The sequence below is a fragment of the Pipra filicauda genome, unplaced genomic scaffold, assembly GCF_003945595.2.
Source record: "Pipra filicauda isolate LSUMZ 115617 unplaced genomic scaffold, ASM394559v2 scaffold477_size481170_pilon, whole genome shotgun sequence".
In the NCBI taxonomy this organism is placed as follows: Eukaryota; Metazoa; Chordata; class Aves; order Passeriformes; family Pipridae; genus Pipra; species Pipra filicauda.
Genome location: NW_024104617.1, coordinates 65978 through 85318, shown reverse-complemented (window position 1 = coordinate 85318; position 19341 = coordinate 65978). Strand labels below are relative to the sequence as shown.

At 40.0% G+C, this 19341-nt stretch overlaps 1 protein-coding gene across 1 annotated transcript in view; it reads left to right on the top strand.

The window, feature by feature from the left end:
- The first annotated feature begins 14526 nt into the window (after positions 1–14526).
- Positions 14527–19341, top strand: part of LOC113990327 (E3 ubiquitin-protein ligase Midline-1) — a 48728-nt gene continuing 43913 nt past the window's right edge. The window contains exon 1 of the mRNA XM_039386250.1: positions 14527–14736. The gene's annotated coding sequence lies outside the window, so the exon portion shown is untranslated. The remainder of the gene's footprint in view (positions 14737–19341) is intronic.

Here is a 19341-nt window from a genome sequence, read left to right as displayed (position 1 = left end):
AATGCCAGGGCTGATGAGATACAGTATCTCATAGTAAAACCTCAGCTGAATAAAATTTGTTCTCTTTTGAGGGGTCTTTTTATGAGACTGAAAAGAAGAACAATAATATGTCAGCTAGTCATTTGTCATCACCACTGCTCTTAGACACAGACAGGGGTGAGAGGATGCTCTTATTGTCCCACTCTCTTGCCCCAAAGCTGCTAAAGTTCTGCTGAATTATTGTGGCAAATAGAGTTTCATTAACTACCCCTAAAATAAAAGAGGTGTGAGTAAGAGGAAGAATTTACTGACTGAAGATAGAGGAATTCTTAAAAGGAAATACTGCAAGTAGACAAGCTTGGTGAGGAAGCTCAGTCTGAAGGTTAGGTTGTATTGCTTTTGTTTGTTTTTTGTAAGATCAATAAAATCTGTCTCCAAGAGGAGGCCAAGCTTGGAGGCAAAACTTTTAGATTTGCAGGTTTTCTGAGCACAGAGGTAAGGACTCAGCCTGTTCACACCCAAAAGTAATATGGAACTGATTACTCACAAAGAGGGAAATAGTGGGATTTATGCCAAAATTCCCTAATATTTACTATTCCCGTATCTAGGAATAAATGAACAACAGAAATCTGTGAGTGCAGACAGGGATAAAAGTTCATTTTTTAGGAGGAGACTTGGTTTTTGCATGAATCTTGGAGGATGTAGTAACTAATGGACTTATATTTTTTCCACAGAGTCATAATATATGAGAGTTGCTCTAATACTGAATGCATTTCTTACCTGTCTGGACATGACATTCAAAATTTAGTTGTTTGTTTGATACAAAAATTTAGTGTTTGAGTTTGTTGGGTACCTCTTTTGAAGAAAAGAAAAAAAAAAGACATGTTAAATCAGGAAAGACAGGAGGAATATGAAAATGAGCAAGATGGATTAATATCCACATACTTCAAGTGAATGGTTTGAGTTATTCCAAGTTTTACTTGCTGGTTTTTGTATCCCCTTTATGCTGACTGTCAGGATATTCTGTTGCTACAGGCTAGTGTGGAACGCACTTTGCATTAATGGTCAGGGTTCAGTGGTTTCATTGTATTTTCACAAGCTGGTCCCTAACAAAAATTTTTTTGTCCCGAAGGGCTAGGCATAAGCTGGGAAGAAAATGTATCACAAATTCCAAGTATGCAAACTCTTGTGGCCTCTTAAGACTGTAACTACAGAGGAATTACAACACAGAGGCTTCATGGTGATAGTAGTGCTGGGGCAAAAAATGTAATATAGCAACTGCTGGTATGCAGAAATAGCGTGTTTCCTTTATAGTCATTTAAGCTAGGTGTAAAATAGTTGCCAGTTTGAACCTATGCTGTCTTCTCTTTACATGCAGAAATCACCTTTAAGCATTATAAAAATTTAGAAATGGAGTTGATGTTATCTCAGAAAGAAGTGGATCTTACGATCCACTTAGATCCCACTATGAGCAAGAATCAACAGAACTGCCTGCTGTATATGGTTTTTAAAATTTATTTGAACCTTGCTAAGTTCAGAACTGAAGCTCAGTTGAGAAGTAACCGAAACTGCAGAATTTCAGATTTTCCCTGCAAAACCAGAAAGTTTGTGCAGTTTCGACAAGGAACCGGTGTCACAGCTGCCTCGCAGGGAGCCCTCAGGGTGTTCCTGCTCCTTTCCGAGCTGCTGGGTATCGGGGCACGCACGTTGTCCTCGGCCGGGCGGGCGGAGCGGAGGGAATGGGAGCGGGAGCTGCAGCCGCCAGGGGCTGCTCTGGACACGGCCAGGGGCTGCTCTGGACACGGCCACGGGCTGCTCTGGACACGGCCAGGGGCTGCTCTGGACACGGCCACGGGCCCGCTCTGCCCCGCCGCGCTCCGCCTCGGGCTGCCCGCCCAGCCCTGCTCCCCGGGGGAAGGGAGCTCATTACATCAACAAATAACCATTGAAAAGTCAATCCCAAACCCGCTGCTTGCCGCCGCAGACTTCCCCCCCCTCCCTTAGTTGTATATGGGAAAAGTTTTGGGGGATTTTCTTGAGCCTTGCCTCTCCTCCTCATCTTACTATTACTTTTCTAGTTTGTGTGTATGCACGAGTTTGGTATTCATGAGTTTGTAATTCTATTTTAACATAAATGTGTGGGTTGTCAAGCACTGGAACAACCTGCCCAGGAAAGCGGTGGAATCACCATCTCTGGCAGTATTTAAAAGTACATGTAGATGTCTACCATGCTGAGGGACATGGTTTAGTGGTGGACTTGGCAGTGCCAGGTTAGTGGTTTGGCTCAATCTTAAAAGTATTTTTCAACTTAAATAATTCTATGATTTGCATGGAAGACTTACAGTTCTTCCTCTTCCCACTTCTCTGTCTCAACATTTATCACCCCATCCACTTTTTCATGCTTATTCCTGCAGTAATCGCTTATCTTGTAAGTGCCATAAGAACACAAATACTGAAACCAGTGACAGAATTCTTATGGTTGAGAATCTCTGTCTTGGTAAACAGAGGGTTAGCTGTAGGTTTGGGAACAGATTTCCTTAAAATTCCTAAGCCTTCTGGTGGTTGACTTCACCATCACCTTCAAACTTCCCAAGTCACGTTTGGTGTCTGCTGAGGAACAAGGGGGCAACAAAAGGCATTCTTGCACTTCAGAAAGGAGCTCAAATACAGGGTGAGTATGGATGGGTTATTTTGTGGGTAACAAAAGTGATGATTGTAGAACAAACATGACAATTTTACCTCTGGTAACTACAGTACAAAAATGCCTCTTGCTGAATGCTTATTATTGTATTTGCAGATTGACTTCATATGTACCACATGTGCTTATTGTTGTTGCGTTGTGATTTCAAGCTTTTATGAAGTGATAAGCCACATATTAATAGTTTTAACAGAAGGTTCTCTAGTTGTTAACATGGTAACACCTTGCAAGGATAACATGTTATGTCCATTTTTCGTTCTAGAAATATGCAACACTATGTACTTTGAAATACATAAGGAAAGTGCCTATTTAGTACTTAGATCTGCTCAATATATTATCTTCCATGAATTCGGACCCTGTTAGTCAGTCCTGCTATAAAAATTTGCTGCCTTGAACTGCAAAATATTAATTCATTTCCCAGGAATCTCTTTTGGTATAAGCTGGGAAAGCAGATGTGGAAGTTGCAAGCACATTTGCTTTTACTGTACCTTTCTCAAAACTAAACTGATTACTGACACTATTATAGTAGCAGGTGTTCAAATATGTCTAACTAAGTTATTACCCAAGGTTGGAGGATTATTTTTGTTTTTCCCCCTGACCACAATCAGGTTATCAGTGGCATATGGATGTATTCCTAGTCAGCTCAGTAAAAATTGGGCCTTCATTAAAGTAAATTAGTTTCATCGTAGCATGGTTCAATCCTATGACTGCAGTTGATGTCAATGAAAATTTTTAAAATAAGATATCAGGTATATAATGATCATGGTGACCCAAAGAAAGTCAAGCAGTAGTGTTTTGAAAAATTAGGGAACTTTATATTTATTTACATTCTAAATATCTTAATAAATATAGTAAAATTAAAATAAGTCAGTGTGTTAAAAATTCCCTTTAGACACATCACAAAAGGGACAAACAGGTATAAAAATATGAAATTTGATGCCTTTACAGTAACTCCATTAAATGTGCCCTGCTAAGGAAGCTGTGCAAGAAAGCATTTTTCGATGAGTAATATCTTAGTAAATGATCATGATTTGATGTGACATATTTTTCTCCCGATTTGCATACTTGATAACAGACTTCCTAAATATCACCTTCAGGTGCACTGGCAAAAAAGTAACCCATTTGAAAGAAACACTGGATGAAATGTTGATGATGGGACAATCTCAGGTCTGCATCTGAATGTGAGACAAAGAGTTCAAACCATTAAAATCTATATGGTCTATTGCTGTACTAGTGTTTAGTTATTTGTGTAGTGCAGATTTATTCTGTTTTAAATGTGTTTCCATGACTCATAAAATCCTCTGAAATAGAAGTTCTCACAATTTTAGTACAGTGGAGCAGTTATTTTTGGATTTAGTTAAAAACAGGCTAGATAATGAGCTACCTAACTTGTCCTCCTTTCTTAGGGAGGAAGGTGTTTAGTGACCTCTCTTTTCTCTAAACAGTATTAAAATCCACTTTATTTGATAGATAAAGGAGTGGAAAGTCCTTGACAAAATGAAAAGGAGGCATAATCAAATGCTAGCTGGGTGACTGATATTTTACATAACAAGTAAGAATATATATTTTGTGAACCTATTTAGTATTCAGCTTAAGAGAATATAGTAACCATAGCAACTCCTTATCACCTGTGAGACACTGCAACATCTTCATGAAATGTGCACAAATGCCCTGCTAATAATTGTAAAATGCTGATGTTGTTATCCCTTGGAGACAGCTACACTGAAAGATAAGTGTGTAAAAATACTTGTGATTCGAGATTTCCCTGTCTACTATCTGCTTTCTCCTTGCCCTTCTACTTTATTCTATATATCAGTTTGATTTATCAAATGCCAAAGACTAATAGGTTCAAGAAGTCACTGGAGGGAGAAGGGTGGTGGACACATCACTGCTCACCCACAGCACGCCCATAATAACCGCCCTCAGTAGAGTGCGCTGAAGGCTTTAGTGGTTTGTGGTGGCCAAACAGAGCCAACATAAATGGAAAGGTTTCCCAAAAGGGTTGAAAATGGGAACTCCCAGAAAGGCACTCAGAATAATATGGTAAGTGCAGACCCCTTCCTTGCAGCAGTTAGCAACCTAAAAAGACTGTGAGTTGTGCCATTTACTTTATTTGCAGGCTTTCAAATCACATGAAGCTGTAACAGTAATGATCTTTCTGACTGCAGCAACAGCTTCTGTCATTTTAAACTTTGCAGTTCAGATACTTTCCCTTCCTTTTCAGCTTCAAAGCTGCAAGTGGTCAGAGCTTTACAATTCTAAAGTCTCAAATGCAGATACGGTAGGTGAATTTTTCTGCAGAGTTACTTCTGTGCCCCACAGCCTTTAGGGCTAAGGATACTGGGATGGCCTGGAGAGCTCCCCCACTGAAGTGTCATCATCTTTTCCAAAGGGCTCTGTGCTTTGTCCCTTTTTGTGGTGGACTTCATTTTTCCACTCGATTACCTACTTAGAGAGGCAGGTGGTAATCAGTTATCTAAAGATCCCAGTGAATTTCGAGTTCCTTTGATAAAATCACAAGAGTGTTTAATTTTTGAATCCTTAGTATGATACTTTTTTCTCTCTCACTTCAGTGTGAAGTGAAGTACAGTACACCATGTACATATGCTTCCACTCCTGAGTACACATGCAGAAGGAGGAAAGCAAAATCAACCGTTGCCAAGTAATTTGGTAATTGAGCAACACGGCTGCACAACTCAGCCTAATCCCTCTATATGTGCTGAGGGGTCTTCCTGAATCATTTTGGTCTGTAGCACCACATAGTACCAAGTTGTAAATTTCAGGTGGTAGATGGAAAAGCTTGGGTTGCTGGAGCTGACAGGATTATCAAGACATCACTCCCCATTCCCATGGACATAAAGGACCTTCTTGATGCCCAAGAGACGTGGAAAGGGCCTTTGTGAAATGAGTGTTAGGACTTTTGCATATCATTGCAGTTTCACAGTGTATTACAGCAAAATATGAGCCAAGGAGGATGTCAGAACAAGAGGGAGAGAAAGTATGAGCATATGTGACAGTGCGGCCCTAGGAATCAAAATCTGCATGAAATAGTTCAGATAACATGCAGAACCTTCATCACTGGGGTGACGTGCATTAGCAGCTACTCTGTACTGTTCCTGTTGTTGGTGTAAAACAGTGATGTTGGAGGCAGGAGTTAGAATGGTTGAAGTCTCCCTGTAAATAAGCACTTGTACTCATGAAGTAAGACGCTCTGGGCAATACCTGCAAATTTCAGCATTGAAGTGACAAATGCAGACTGATAATAAATCGTGGCAGTAAGAGATAAAAAAAGCCTACTGGTGAGGATTTTATTTCTGTGCTAGGCTTCACTTTCCACAAGACTTACCTGAATCAGATTTTCTGGGTTACTTCATCAGATTTTTTGAATATCTTCAAGAAAAATTTTAACACCGACTATGAAAACATAGTTTTCATAGACCACTCTATTTTCTCTATTTTAATACTTTCATAAAGGTAGCTTATAAAATAAGAATCAAAGGGTTAGATTATAAAACTGGTTTGCTTGGAACCTGGAGAAGTACCTTATCTTTGCCTTCATTGTCTTTTATTGCCAGCACCATTTTAAAAGAAGGGAGGCCTGAATAGGTGACACATCTGGAAATGTGAGCTAAAGAAAGTAAAAATTCTTTTGGAGACTGGTAAACCTACACTATATATGTCTGTAATTAAAAGGAACAAGGTACAGTGGCTCATAAAAGTACCATCTGAAAATAGTTTAAAGGTCAAAAAAGGGCTACTAGGTACACATAGAAGGATGAGAACCAACCAGACCAGTCCTCCCAGAGCAATCCCAATGAGCCTATTTATAAACACACCATTTCAAACCCCTCCTTAGCTGGTGTATGCATAAATAATTTTGAGCAATGCTCCTGGTGAGAAAAAGCTTTAATATGATAAACAAAGACTCTCTGAAACTGTCTCCTATTTAACTGCTGTGACTCATGATATCTGCCCACATCCTTGAATCACTTAATTTAAAATTCTCTCTTAAGAATGATCTTTTGATTTACTTCTAAATTCTTTCTCTATTTTTCTCATTTGACATTAGAAGACTGTGATGTTTTTGGTGTTAACCTTCCCACATAAATATATTAGATGGTCAGTACCAACGGCTTTGCTGAAGCAATGGGAAGGTATAGTAATTTGGTATTTCATAAGTAATCTGACCTTGACAGTAACCCCAGTGAACTCCAGAACTTTATGAGTCAAATCATGAATCACATATGTTAGCAAATTCTCAGTTGTACAAAGTGGTTTTCCTGGGCAGAGTCTAAGGATTTCGGGTTTGGGTTAAGGTTTTTGTTGTCATTCCCCAGCCCACCCCCCACAGACTTCATCTCACCACCAAACTGCAATCCACTGGTATCCTGAGTAGTGAAATATTTCGCTCAGCTGCAGGGAAGAACATCTTAAGACTTACTTCTTTTTCACTGAGAAAGTCCAAGCATATATATTTATTTTTAATTGAAGAATGTGAACATACTTCCTTACACATTCATAGACATCTACACACACACACACACACACACACATGCACACACAAGTTTTCTAGAAATAATTTCAGTAATCTACTTGTTGCGTTTTCTGATTAATACTGTCTTAATTAATAAACTGTCTGTTTAATACTGCACTCTAAATACTTAGATTTACCTCAGAAACTTGTACTCAGATGTACAGATCACTCTTTTTGTGTCTTTCATTCCTGCTTAGGGAAGAGGCTTTGCTGCCCTGGTTACAATAATGTCTAAAGATGTTTTAGCATTTATAGATTTATTTTCTCCCTTATTATCCTCAGCAGTATAAAGGCAGCTGGAATACACAATTTGAGGATTCAAATGGGAAAGATGAAACACCTTGCCCAATAAGCATTTTAGAGGCTACAGTTTGTGTTACTACTGTTCAGGATCCTGAGTCACATCATTTTACAAGCTTTTGATGTGACCCTGTTGCTTCGTAGCTGACAGACGGGTAACTTTTACACCTCCTGTCCCAAGAGGTTGCCTGTTTCACGGAAGCCCTTTTTCCATGGGACAGGGAGCTGGCATGGGTAGCCAGGGCACTGGAAAGAAGAGATAAATGAGGATTCCCTACAGAAATATTCTTGTGAGGTTCAACTGCAAAAAGTAATTTTCTCATTAAATTATGTTTCATGAGACAGTGCAGACTACTGGCAAATTTTTATGACTAGAAAAATGAAAAAAAAAATTACTCTAACTTGAACTTTTAGACAATTTTGGCTCCGTTGATCTGAGCAGAAATATCTGATTTGAAATCAGTGAAATATTGGTTGGTTGCCCTTCCAGTGGCTGTTGGCTTCATGGGATTTGTAGACAGACTTTTTTACCTCAGTATGACCAAAACTTCATCGTGTCATTCTAGGCAAATACAGCAGAACTTTGAAATATCAAATGTTTTCTGAGAACAAGAAATGTGGGAAAATAAAAATGGTGCAGAAATATTCCAGTTTTTCATGTTAATGCCTTGTCTCAGTTGGGGGTTTGAAAAGATGTTAAAACACCAGCATTTCTTCTGTTTTGGAAAGTTTTGTAACACAGAGTCAATCTCTATAATTCTTCCAGGACATGGCACAGCCTTGACAGTGATTAGAGTTTTTCACTTCTGGCATAGACTTCTGCATGGTATATAATATGTCTAACCTGCTGTATGCAGGTGGGATAAAAACTATTTTAGAGCAGAGCAGCTTAATTAGGAGAGTGTTAAACATTTTTTGCTAAACCTGTGGTTAGGGGATTTTATTTCAACAGGAAGGATTTGCATGGTTTGATAGTCTCAGCTAACACACAGATAATGGGAATTTGAGTAGGTGCCTGCTTGCTTCAGGTGACAATTTATCAGTTGGGGTTTTATCTTGTTTCAGTGAAATTGTGGCTCTTCATCAAAACTGTGTGATCATGTAACTCCCGGAATAGCAGAACAGTATTGATTTTGACAGATACTATTTGATGCTTGACTATCAAAGGCATATATCACAGAACTTCTGCTATTTGCCCCAATCTTTATTTGCTTAGCTTGAGTCACTGCATGACTGATTTTTGCAACTGGTCACTAAATAAGAAATTGGTACAAAATGCAATGAAATAAAGTTACTCTCTTTTCTCTATGCTAATAGTGGTTGCAGATACGTAAGGCAATCCTTGACTCATTACTTTATCATTCTTGTTTTCATGGAGGCTTCTTAGGACTGGAGTACTAAGGAAAAAAATGGTGCAATTTAGCAATTATCTACTACTTTTAAGAGTAATGAGGTATAATCATCACTGAAGTATCAGCTAACTGTAAAACCCTAGGAAATAAGTGGAGAAGCAGTAGTAAACTAATTACGATTTCCATTTAATTTAACATTTATATATACTAGAGAACAGATGTTTTAGAAACTCTGAACCCTTATAACATCCTTATTTGTTAGTCTTTTTAGGTTACTATACTTCCATATAATTTTGGAATAGACTATCAGAGTCTTCTGATCACTAATTTATTACACGTGAATATGCACCAACTTGTTCAGCCTAGCAGATTGAGTATCTGCCTCATAGCAGATGTAGGAAAACGAAATCCAGTAGATATTCTTTCGATTAAAAGGCCTTAATAAAAAATTCTTGTCAGTGTAGTCATTAAGGCAAGTGCAGATGGATTGTTTTTTAACCACTTTTCTCTCTGTTTGAGCTGTGGATTACATAGGTTGCATAAGTGGTGGAGGAAGAAGCTGTCTTGAAGACAACTTCCCTTCTTTCTTACCTGTGGCTGGTGCAGCCCCAAGTGAGATCAGAGCAATTTGAGTGATTCTGTAAATAACCAAGCAAGGGCAAGTGGTCCCCTAAGGATTGCTCTGCAAAGAGGACCAAAGGTGCCCTGACCTTTCTCATCTCTGCCTGTTTTACTGATACTCTGCCAAAAGGCTGAGTAATCTTTCTCAAAAGGCGATGAATTCTCCAAATGTCTGCCTTAAGGACACCTTTGTGCACTGAGGCTTTCAGTGTGTATTTGCAAATGTAAGGATGTCTGACGTTGCTGGTCTTATTTTTAAACTTGTGTTAGAAGATGTGTTTAAATGCCATGACTCAGACATTCTGCCAGGCTAGTCAGTTTATCGTCATTGCACTCACTGCAGTGATATTGATAGAAGCAGTTAAGTACAGCCTTGTGAGATCCAGCTCTGTACATTCTTACATTCACAAATATTAACTATATATTTTGAAATAATTGTGTGATACTTTCACATCTTGAAAACAGTTTTTCATATTCAGAGTACTTCAGAATTTTTTTTTTTTTTTTTTTTTTTTTTTTTAACACTGTCTTCTCAGAAATTTGTCTTCACCTTGCAACCTCATATTTTGTACCAGTTCTTCTGGAGATTATTTTTACATTTCAGTGTTGCCTTGAGTTAAGTATTCTAGTGTTACATGGGATTATTAAGTAGTATTTTGTATTCTGGACATCCTCCTCTTCCTGCAGGTGCCAATTTAAAACTGCCAAGGGAGGGACTATAAAAACCACTAGAAATTAATTTCAACGCCAGTAGTTTGAGTGTGAATATTACCTTTTCCTCTAAAAGTGCAGTGTCTAGCTGCTTGTCTTATTTTGAAAAGCATCTTTATCAGTTGTCTATATTGCAAATTAAAGGTAACCTTTTTGTGATTGACTTCATACCTCAAGATGCTGATTTTCAGGGTAGGGTTGTTTCTTTCTAACCTACGTGCTAGGTCATATTTTTCCCTTCTGCAACTCTCACTCCTACTATATAATCAGATCATGGGGTCTGGTCTGTCTCTGTTTGGCACAGCTTCGTAAAGAGGCAGTGTGGTTCTTCCGTCTATAGTGTATATTAAATTCTCTGGACCCAGGAGGATTTCCATGGCAGCTGGAATTCAGCTAAATGAGAGAAAATCCTTTCCCCACTTCCTGTTATGTGCTTCCCCTGTAGCTGGTGCAGATCTACCTTGGTCTGGACCACATAAAATTTGTATTACACCAAAAAAACTCCAGCAAGTGAGTAATTCTACATTAGGAGGTTTTGCATTTTTCCCAGCAGTTCAAAACAGTTCCTGTATTTGGTAATTTATTAGAGACAATGAAGGTAGTTAAGGAAGGTTTAGTTAACAAATCAGAAGCAAAAGTTTCAGATTCTGAAACAGTGCTAATTTTTTGGTATCAAGATTGTTGTCCTTGACTTGTCACAACTTAAACCTTTAAACTTGTCCACTGCATTGATGAGCACTGGACTAAGCCTTAATCCACTAAATTTAGCTGAACTTTTCCAGAAATAGTTGATGTGCTGACAAAGAACACCCAACACTGAGTTTACTATGCCGCTGTAAAAGATATGTGATATTTGTACGTAATGTACAATTTGTAACTGGTATTACATGGTGGAGGGTTTTGCTGCACATTTATAGAAATTCTCCAAGCTTTTGCACTACATAAGCTGACTCAGGACACATGGTAATATTACATTTTTGTCTTAAGCAGCAGTAGGAAGTGTGATTCTGAGTTAGCACCCAAATACCCTGAGTTTTTGCAAGTACCTGTTTACTACTTTTGCCAGGTCAGGAGCAGAACAGCACGAACCACAGGGAAGTTCTTGCTGAATAATGGAAGCCCAACTAAAGTTATCCTTCCTTGTTTCTGCTTTATTGAATGGGGCAACACGGTGCTTGAGACATGAGGATAGATGGAGGGCTTGTGTGTCTGCCCTTTTGCCTGGGAGGTGTTTGGTGTATGACAAGGACTGTGGCAGACACCCATAGTGAGCAGCAAAGTCAGAGCTGCTTTAGTATTTCTGTCTTTGCTGGTGTCACTCATATCTCTCAGGGCAGGTTAAAGCGAGGTTTGATAAGGGGAATGTGACCATTACTACTGATAACCAGCATTCACAGAAAATAAAACTGCCAATGGTTTGGTCTACTTATGGTCATTTGTCTTTTAACTTGAATTAATTCAATAAGAATCCTCTAAAACTATCAGGCTCCTAACCATGACTTTGGTCTGGCTTATACATATATCTTTGCTCCCAGAGATGTCTGAACTTACAGCTGGCACCACATCCTCTGGCTGCCCTTGTGTCCAGTGGTTCCTACTGGATAGACTGTAAAAGTTTCCTCCTTCAGGGACAGAATCTTCTTTCGCTTCCTCAAAGACCTTATGACTTTCTCATGCACACACATACACTTGGATTGTAGATGGGAAACTGGATATTCAGAGGAAGATGTAAAAACCAGCACGTCTTTTCTTGCACCCCAAATAGCAATTCCTCCTCCTTGCATCTAGGTATGCCATTGTGAGTTTCAGTGCCAACTACCTTCAAAACCACTTCAGATATAGACCCTCTCTTTTCCTCTCCTGACACTCAGAAGACTCCAAGAAGTGAAGCGCAGAACCTAGTTTTCTGAATGCACTGCATGTGACAGTACTGCTGCTGTGTGGGTTGATCACAGTCCTTAAAGGAGGAAAGTGAATGGCATAAATAGAATAGGGGCTGTCTGCAACACTGGGTTAAAAAAAAATTAGTCTGCACCCCACCCTGAACATAGATCATTGACAATTTTTTTAAATTATTTTATTTTTTTTCTAATGCTAGAAGTTAATTTTCATCCTATAGAACTAACTCATATTTTTATGCCACATTCTGCTGAACTTTCAGAAAAATACAGTATTCATCTCACCCTATAAGGAGTGCACGCTGTTCATGCATTTCCAGAAAAGTTATGCAACTGCTTTGTCTTTATAACGTTTGAGTTCTTGTAGGATCTTTTGCCTTGTTCCCATGTGAAACTCTAAAACTGTCCTCAGAATCCCCTTCTTAAAACCCTGAAATCAAATACAGGGGTTTGGGGTGAGTCCTTTATAATCCTTACTAATTTTGTAAGTTTTGCACTTTTTGTTACATGCCTTTCACCAGGGAAATTTAGCCTTAAGGCTGTAATTACTTTGGAAAAGCATTTTTATGTTTCCTTTCAATGCATCCTGGAGAGGATTCTCCCAGATTTGACCTCAGTAAAAGGTCTTCACATACCACAGACTCATTTCAAGTGACACGTGTCCACTGAGGTATACTTGGGGAACAGAGGATGAGCATTCCTGTTAAGTGCTCTTAATGCACCTCTCCCTGTGCATTGCAGCTGCTTCAAGCTGTTGTGCAAGTGTGCAGGACTAGACCATCACTGGAGCATCACTAAGTTGTCTCCACATTGGCTAGAGAGGATGGTTGGTCTTACCCTTATGCATTGTGCTGTGTTGATCCCTGGTGATGGTTGGTGTTATACATTAAAGCAGCTGAGGACATGGACCAGCAAGAGCACAGTTGAACCTGGATAAATTGCAGTAGTGGTTCAAATCAAGTTTTCCCTCCATCCATGCTGTGCTTCTCAGCTAGACAGTACTAGTATTATGTAAACTCCTTTCTTTGCTGCACTTGTGAGAAAAATTATTATTGTCTTTAAATGGGAAAACAAATTTTGCAGATCTTTTCTTCCTTTCCCTGTGACATACCCAGTGTTGGAGCTTATCAAAAGTTAAATGGAAATATATTTTTGGAAGCCTTTAATTAAAATCCTGGCAGCATATCATTGTAGGTTTTTTTTCTGTAGCTCAATTCAATAAGATTTCTTGTACTGATAAGAGATTTTCTGGATAGCGACTAATTTTTGCATTGGTAGATAAAACCCTTGCAGAAGCAAATTCATGATATTGCGACTTTTCTTCAGGCATCAGATCTGCCTGATAGTTTCCTGAGATCAAAATACAGATTTCTGTTAAGAGCAGAATAGAGAGACTAACAGGCTTCTGAACTGATATTAAGTTAAAGGCCTTCTTCACTTAGGAGAAGGTTGGGAGGTATGAATTTGCAGGTTTGTATTTCTCTGCAATTTTTTTTTTAAGTCAGGAAATTTGGAACTAGATCTCGAGGTCCCATCCAATCCAAACCATTCTATAATTCTATGAAAGGTGTAACTCAAACAGCAATGGCACTTCAGATTTGAGATTTTTGGTTTGGTCTTTTGTTTGTTTATTTTAATGAAAGCCACTGAGGGGCAGCAGATAGTAGTTGATCTCGTTAAAAGAAAAAAAAAGTTGCATTTGGGGTCCAGTGTTATCTTACACGAGGAACTAAGCTTCAGAAGTGAGGAAATCACTCTACATAAAAAAGGGAAAGCAGAAAACTCACTGAAGTTAGGGATGATTAAACATTTGCCACCAAAACAAATAAAGCTTTGCAACAAAACATTTCCAAAGCTACGGATTCCCACATACATCTCTGTTCTTTCCGGCAGACAGGCACTTGGCCATAGTGTAAATTGCAGACTGCATTTTACTTCCTGCTGATGTCATTAAGCAATTTACTTTTTAATCTGACATGAGGAAATCGGTGCTTCGGGAGCGCATGTGGCTCCAACACGGACGGGATATTGCCACTTTACCGGGCGGCTGTCGAGCGTTCCTGCATCACTCTAACGTTGCAGTAATTTCAACTGGACATTTACATCTCCTTGCTGAAGTCCTGGCAGTCCGTTAAGCTTCGAGCAGACCCAGAGCAGTTACATGAGAAAGGGAATAATCTCTTATACCGCAAATTGACTTCCCTCTTTCTAGCCCTAGACACTGTTTCCAGCTGCTTTCAGTCTTTTAAATCCTTGAAAGCTTTCCTAATCCTCGTGTAGGCAGCAGCCTTTATGTGCTCTGCCTCCCTCCCCTTCCTTCTGATTGGCGAGGCTATTCCATGGCCCAGCTCAGCCAACTACTCCATCCCTGGGCTACGGTTTGAAATCAGAGCCAGGCGGACAGTTGCCTCCCTGCTCCCGACTTTTCATAGGCTGGGGAAAGAAGGTTGGGAAACTTGACATTGTCGTAAGACTCCCCCCAGCAAAGAATAAAAAGGGGAAAAAAATAATAGACAAGGAAGAGGAGGGAGGAAAACTTGATTACGGTGGGAAACTTGATGGATTTCTGCCCTGCCGACAGCAGCGCGGTGTGAGCAGCCCCTTGCCGGCTGGATGGATGATGGGAATCTCACCATGAGGCAGGTAAGGAGCCTCTTCCCGCCGGGCCCGGGTACTACCGGTTCCAACCTCTGCGGAGCTTGGCTGCTTTTTTTGAACTCCTCGTTTTTTCTCAAAATTGTCTAAAGTGAGTTTCCAGCGTGGAAAAAAAAATTAAAAAAAAAAAACAGATTTTTTTTTAATTTTTTTTTTCTTAATCCTCCCAGTAGACAGGGATGCCATGCAGGTCATGGTGCATTTTGGGCTTGTAGGGAGCATGGAAGCGGTTTGCGAGGTATGTAAATCAATTCCAGTTTGCCATGGTTTAAGTGCATTGTGTAGGCTGCCTCGCAGCGCCTGTTTGTGACATGTGAAAGAACTTGTTGTGTTATAATCCTAAATATGCCAATAATTCAGCCTAGGGACAATTTATTAAAGAGCACTGCATGAGTTCCTTGCCTGCCAGTGCTTTAATCTTCTGATTGTTTTAAAATGTAGTAGTTTCAAGCTGTCTTACAGCTTCACAAAAGTACTTTAGGATGGGTTTTCTAGGGACTCTTTTTCTAAGATTATTCAAACGAGATTTTTTTAAAGACTTCTATTCACCTGAGGGGACAAAAGGAGCTTTTATTCTTGTTCTTGCAGTTAAAAGGCACAGTGACAAAATTTTTTTGATTCTCGTTGTTCATAGTTTTACAGCAACAATGTATGCTTAGAAGAGCCTTGTGGGAGCAAGAAAAACTGGCTTTACCTTAAGACCGAATCAAGGATCTGTCCCAGTTTAAAAACCCTTGCCAATACACTTCTGAAACTTGCTCTTAACATATTTTCTAGGGAGGTAATGGGTAAATATGAGGAAATGAGAAAAGTTTTCTAGGTTCTTTTCTGTGTGGGTGTTAGTCATTCAGTTCTCAGTGGGACTTTTATAGTACATGTCCAGGGAATGCATGTGTGAGGATTTTGCACCTGTAGTGCAAATGGAGCATTTGTTTTCTGCTCACTTTCTGAACCCATGGTGGGAAATTCCAGCTTCCTTACACCAGTTTTCTCTAAGTTATAGGAGGTGGGGAAGGGTGAAGAAAGAGAGAACGTAGGTGATAGGAAGAGGAAAGGTATTTCTTGCTTCCACTAGCCAAACAATCACCTTTTATAGCTCTTTAAAGAGAGAGGGGAATTCTTGCCCTTGCAAAGCACAATGAAGGGCATTTTATATACTCAAGTTGGTCAGCTGGATGCACGTAGTCATCAGAAATCATTATCACCACAAGAGGGTACTTTGGCACAGGGGGTTGCCAATGAGGAATGTGAAAGAAGCAGAAATGTTACAGGATGGTAATAATAAAGTGCTCTGTGAAACGTGCTCTTTACTCTCCTGAAATATTTCTACCTAAAGAATAGGGCTTCATGGGTAATGAAGATTCATAGACGGTGGGTTAAAAAAGCAAAACAAGTAAGTCGGAATAGAGAGGGTGGAAATGCTAAGGCAGACACATACCCTCCCTTCCCCTCCAAGAGAGGAGGAGTGGGGGGGGGTGGGTTGGTGGAGAGACATTCCATCCTGAAGAGAGGTGCAGGCACAGGCGGGCTCATTCTTGCCGGGCCTGCCCCGTCCCGGTAGGTGCTTGCCTCTCCTCCCTCTCCCGCAGGAGCGCAGGGAGGGGGACGCGCCGCCGAGGGGGCCCCCGTGCCTCTTCCGAGGGGAGCGAGATCGGGTGGGGAGCACCCAGCTGGGGCGCGGCCAGAGTTTGTTTAAACACCTGCCTGTGAGTGCGGTTTCTCTCTCCCGTGCCAAGGGAACAGTTTGAGAGTATTTCTCTGCGTTCGGTTGGTTTGCTGTGCACAAATATTTTCAGTTTGGCAGGGAAAGTCTGTGGACGCTTCTAGGGCCCAAGGGGCAAAATGCAGAGAGCTGGGGGTGCTGTGTGCAGCAGCCCCTGGCAGCAGAACTCTTGTTTCAGTGGGAACTGAAGATTGTGATGGGCTATGAACTAACCGTATAAAACCTTTAGGAAATCCATTACAGCAGACACTTGGAAACAGGCAAGTCATGTGCAGCTGGAGCCTTCACTCCTGCTTCTAGTTGGAAATTGTTATGGGAAAGACGAATATGTAGAGGGTAACTTTTCCGTGGCCCTTCTATTCAGAGCAACAGAGAGCTCTTTTTTACCTACTTCTCCACCTTACAAACCTCTCTCCCTACCTGTCCTGCTGCTTTCCCTGCCCTTCCCTCATGCTCCCTTCCTTATCCTTACACCAGCTGGTTATAAGGCAATGAAGGGGAGGGTTAACTCCTTCCTTTTCTCAGACTCTGGGAGTGAGTACTCCCACTTTCAGAGGCTCTTGGTGGGACTATAGCTTAATTTGGTGTAGCTGAGTTAAGCATCAAGCAGGCAGCGTATTGCAGCTGTTGGAATAAAACCATGTACTGTGCTGATGATGATCTGACCCAAAGGCAACCCACAGGTCCTAAACAATAACAGTATATAGCAAGACAAATGCACTAATTTTCCCAACAGAAGTGGAGTAATTACTGTAGAAATGTAATATGCAGCCTGTTGAGTTGAAAAGATTCAGCCCACCTTACTACCTTACTACTGCCAGTCCAATAGTCTCTAACAGGTGACAGGAGTTGGTGTAAATGTTGTGTTGAGATTTGTAAATGAGACAGTATAAACGAGCAGTCATTTTTAGGTGATAATTGAACACCTCAGCAAGATGGGTCTTCTTAATGTCTCCCAGAACGACCTTACAAATAAGCTCCAGTAACCAAAATAGGAAAATTTCTATCCTATAAGGGAAAATATACCTGTCAGCATGTACCTGTAAAAGTTTAAGCATCCACAGGAAATATATCCATTTGTGTGTGCCAGCATGTTGTAAGACTAGCGTTAGGAAGCAGAAGTGCAATTTTTAAAGGTATCTAACATGGTTGCAAAACAAAACAAAAAATAATAGACAAGAAAAAAAGTCTTTTACAGGTAACACTTCATTTGCTTTGCAGAGTACTCAGTTCAGTTTATTACTTATATATATTAAAAAAATAAATATCCTAAGTAAGGAAACTTGCAAACAACGGAAACTCCTGGGAAGATGCTCAGCCTTCATGTGGTAGAGTTTTTGTGTATCTGGACACAGTTACATGGCTAGATTCCCTGAGTTTGCTGCAAAACTGGAGAGGGCACTGTGGGCTCTGTTTTAAGTTTCCTGAGTCTACTTCACAGAAAATCAAATGTTTGATGAATTTGAATACTTTTTTTTCATTCACTTTCAACCACAACATATCCCTGAAGCGTGGAGTGTCATTGACAACAAACGCAACTCTTTATTTCAGTCTCTTCCTATTGAAGTACCATTGACTTTGATCGAGGCGGTTCAACTAAACAACTGTTAACTGACATGCCACCTAAAAATGAAAAACTGTGTTTCTAAGGCACATAAAACCATTACAATGACTTATCATGACTACAGTCATATGGCTTTTAGCATGCGTATAATTCACCAAGTGAATAAAGGCTGCATACAGTTTCAGTGCAAAGCATATGCAAAATTCAAAATCACCCCCTTTCTTTCCAGCTGTTTAGGTTCTTTGCATGTGTTTCTTATTTCCTATTTTCCTTTGCATACCTTTTAAAATTCTTAATGTGTTCCTCTGTAGAAAAACTGTATTCTTATCCTGAAGTGTTGTAATCCTCAGCCTTGTGTTAGGAAATTCTCTTGTAAAGTTGATCCTGGTATGTTTTGTTGTTTGTTTTGTCTGTAGGGGAAGAATGAGCGTCTTGGAGAATGCTGCTTTTTTTTGTGTGTGTACCATGCAGAATAAAGAAAACAAGTGTACAGAGTCTGCAGGCTGGGAGTGTATCAGTTAATTAGTGCTGGACACTGCTCGGTAGGAAGCCTGGCGAGGATTTTTTGTGTGTGTGTGTGTGTGTGTGTGTGTGTGTTGTCTGCTCGCTTTGATCACTTGTGTGGTAAATAGACATGCAGGGTAGCTATAGCAACATGTGCTGTAGGCTGGTGGGAACTGAGGGGATGGGATCCCAGGACAAAGGGTAGTTTGTTAGAGTGGTTGGTTCTGATTAGAAAAAGGTGGCACCAATCAGGGCGTTTAAAAACATCGGTTTTACAAAACGCAAATGGATGTTATCAGTTTCAAAGTAAGGCTTGTTTCTGTAACTCTGCAAGAGTAGATCATAGGGAAGATTGGGAATGAAGGGGGAGGGATAATAAAAAGCAGAAGCAAACCCCATTTACACTTTTGAATATAAAAATGTTCATGCTATTTCTCATGTTGCTGTACTGTCTATGTACTTTGCAAAAAAGCATTTATAGGAAGCAAATTGTCACAGACGATGCTACTAGGAGTTGTGTTTTTAAAACATGGCTTCAGGAGGCAATGATGATAATGACGTTATGTAGTGCATCTGATCCATTACCTTTCTCCAGTTTCTAAAAGTTCTGTGTACAATTTGCGATCCCAAGGTACTGTACCTATTTCAGCAGCCTTCCTGTAGAGGTCAGACTTGAAGCTCTCAAAATCTTCTCATGGTAGAATTTCAACCTAAAGCTATAAAAGCACAAATCCAGGCATAGCCACTTTCCTCATTAACTTTATGTGGAATACTTTTAAAATAATATTGGTTTGTCAGTGTT